Source organism: Carlito syrichta, unplaced genomic scaffold (assembly GCF_000164805.1).
Source record: "Carlito syrichta isolate Samal-C Ts95f unplaced genomic scaffold, Tarsius_syrichta-2.0.1 Scaffold313228, whole genome shotgun sequence".
NCBI classification, from domain to species: Eukaryota; Metazoa; Chordata; class Mammalia; order Primates; family Tarsiidae; genus Carlito; species Carlito syrichta.
Genome location: NW_007257324.1, coordinates 44,145 through 47,902, shown reverse-complemented (window position 1 = coordinate 47,902; position 3,758 = coordinate 44,145).

The window sequence follows — 3,758 nt, the reverse complement described above, 5'->3', positions numbered from 1 at the left end:
TTTTTTCTTTAAAAAAACAAAAACCAAAACACATCTATCAAAAGCCAATTACTAAATTTTACTCTTCTAAAATAATGAACAAGCTTTGTATTCTAGCTCTCTTTGTTATGTCTTTAACATGGGAAGCAATTAATGAACCACTCAAATGTACAATAACTTATGTTATCAATTATAAGTCATAACAATAAAAGCATATTTAGTACTAAAAAAATTAAAAATTAACAACGAACTGTTACAATAAAAAAAGAAAAGAGGCTGAAAATAGCTTTTGACAAATAATCCTGAGACAACTGGATACCCGTATGCAAACCTCCTCAAAATGGTTTGCATATCAAATTGTAAAACTATGAACTATAAAACTCTTAGAAGAAAACATACATAAGAGAATTTTTGCATGACCTTTGGTTAAGTAAAGTCGTCTTAGATAAGACACTAAGAACATTAGCAACAAAAGAAAAAAAAAACAGAAAACTTGGACTTAAAATTAAAAACTTGAGTTTTGTGTACCAAAGAACATTGTCAAGAAAATAAAAAGACAGCTCACAAAACATGAGCAAATACTTGCAAATGCTATCTCTGGTAAGAGGCCATATATATATATATATATATATATATATATATGCGCGACTCAAATAAAAAAATAAGAAAAGATTCAATAGACACTTCTTCAGATAAGCCCATGAAAAGATGCTCAACATCATGAGTCATTATGAGAATGTAAATCAAAACCACAATAAAAGATCACTTCACATTCACCAGTATGACTAAAATTTTAAGATAGGCATTAACAAGTGCTGACAAGGGTATGGAGAAACTGAAACCCTTGTTGTTACACACACACACACACACAAGGCCCAAAGAAGGAAAAAAGTATGCATTCTGCAGCTGTTAGGTACACATATACATACATGTATAACACACACACATATGTAAACACATATATATATATGTACACACACAAATATATACATAGACATATATGAAATCAAATTTGGCAATTGTGGTGTTCAAATCTGCATTTAGTGGGTTTTGTTTCAGTTCTGGCTGCTTTTAAAGTATCTTTCTTTTGAATTAAGTCTTGATAAAATCTCTTTATAAGAATTTCCCCAAACCAGATATTAATATTGGAGGGTTAGGAATACCTTTTATATCACTTCACAGCTATTAGCAAGTAATGTGACATATAGGACAACTTTTTAACTGGTCATTACTCCTTCTCATACATCTTATACAATAGTAGTTCCCAAGCCTGGGTATACAATGGAATCCTTCAAGAGTTTTAAAAAAATACAGACTCCTATGCACTATCTGAAATTTGTTGAACAAAAATCTTCAGTGATGTGATACAGGGATCTGAAATCATTTTTAAAGATCCCAAGGTAACTGGGCTTGGTGGCTCAGCCTGTAATCCCGCACCTTGGGAGGCTGAGGTGAGTGGACTGCCTGAGTCTGTGGGTTCAAGACCCGCCTGGGCAACTTGGCGAGACCTCATCTCCATAATAAATAAAAAAATCAGCCGGGCATGGTAGCGCATGCCTGTAGTTCCAGCTACTTGGAAGGCTGAGGTGGAAAACTCGCCAGAGCCCAGCAGGTTGAGGCTGTGGTGGCCTGGAGCAGCCACTGCCCTCCAGTCTGGGCAACAGAGTGAGACTCCAACTCAAAAAAAAAAAAAAAGATCCCGAGGTAATTCTGAATCCCCATGTACTCATCCATTTGATCCATAAAGGGAAGGACCAATTCTATCTCCCCCTGTATTCCCACAAGCTACCAAGCTTCCTAACTCACAGTATAGTCTTTATGATGATTTATCAAATAAACAGTTAAAAGAAAAAACAGTAAATCTCAGGTAACTTGATATTACTATTATTACTAGCAATTCTCTTTCAAAACTGGCTTACCTTGACTGGTCACAGTGGCTCATGCCTGTAATCCCAGTACTAAAATTTAGGAGACTGAAGAGAAAATATTGCCTGAGCCCAAGAGTTTGAAACCAACCTGGAAAATATGGCAAGACCTTGTATCTACAATTAAAAAAAAACTAGCAGGGCATGATAGCGCACACCTGCAGTCCCAGCTAATTAGAAGGCTGAGGCAGAAGGATCCTCTGAGCCCAGCAGGTAAAGGTTGCAGTAGCTGTGATCATGCCACCGTACTCTAGCCTGAGTGACAGAGTGAGATTCCAACTCCCCCACCCCCCAAAAAGAAAAGGCTTAACTTTTCAGTTAGTTTCAAATGTCTTCATGACTGAGAACACAGACCCTTAGGAAAGAAGAGAATGACAGCTTCACCTATTCTTGAGTTTCTCCGGATTTTCACCTCTCAGTAGTCCTTAGGTCAGAATCCCAACAAGACTTGAGTAAGGGTTAATATACATAATAAAAGTCTATTGAAGTGAATTGAAAAAAAAATCCTAAAACAATATAGTGGGACAAACTAGAAGTTAGGAGCTCTTTGTTTCTAACCCTGGTTCATTGATTATCTCATTATGTACTAGACATGTGATTTTTTGTTTTTCATTTGTAAAATCAGTAAAATGACTATACCTAGAGTTTTTCCTAATACTAAATGCAATAAGTCTATGACTCATGCGTAATCAGTCTGTATACTTAAAAAAAAGCAACTGTTTTTGCTGGCAATTAAAACATTAATTAACAAGCCATTTGAAATACCATTCAAAAGTAAACCAAGTCTACTTAAAGGAAATGTGGATAAAATACAATATTTGGCCTTCTCATATGACTATCACTGAAATCTGTGTTTTATTCATCAAAATTATATTTTTTAAGTAAAATTCTTACATAAAATCCTTACATAATTTCAAGCTTCAGAAAATGAAAATTGAAAGTAACTCTTTAAAAGACACCTACATTATATAATCATACACAGGTTATCAGTCCTCGTAATGAATTTAAATATATTACGATAGCATGTACTATGACTAATAACCTAACCACTATATTAGCTCTTTTAAAAAGTTATTACTTTCTAGTCACAGGGTTTTTCTATCATATGTGCCAACCTAAATTATTAAAGTAGGAAAGTTAAAGTGAAAGATTTTTTTAAAAATACTGATATGGTGATGGCAGGTGAGTTTAAATATCACAAATAAACTAAGGTTCATAGAAGAGTAAATAAAATAATTAAACTTGCTTATAAATCCAAACTTGGATTTATTTCTGAAAAACAAAGATGGCTCAACAGACAAAAAAATCAACCAGTGTAATATAGTACATTCATGTAATAAGGACAAAAACCAACATTTCCATTGATGCAGAAAAAGCATTTGGCAAAATTCACACCCTTTCACAATAAAAATGCTCAAAAATCTTAGAAAGTAACTATCTCAACATAACAAAGGTGATAGATGAAAAGCCCATAGCTAATATATAAAACAGTGAAAAACCAAAAGCTTCCCCTCTAAGATCAGAAATGAGGGCAAGATGCCCACTTTTGCCACCTGTATTCAATATAGCAGTGGTTGATTTGCCAGAGCAAGTAGGGAAAAAATAATAATGATAATAATAAAGGGCATTGGATTTGGACGGGAAAAAGTAAAATTATCTCTGTCTATAGATGACATGAACTTATATGCAGAAAACTCTAAAGATTCCTCAAAAAAACTATGAGAACAAATGAATTCAGTAATGATACAGGATCAATACACAAAATCAACTGTATTTCTACATACTAGCAATGAACATTATGAAAAGAAAATTAAGAAAACAATCCCATTTACAATAGCATCAAAAATAAAATAT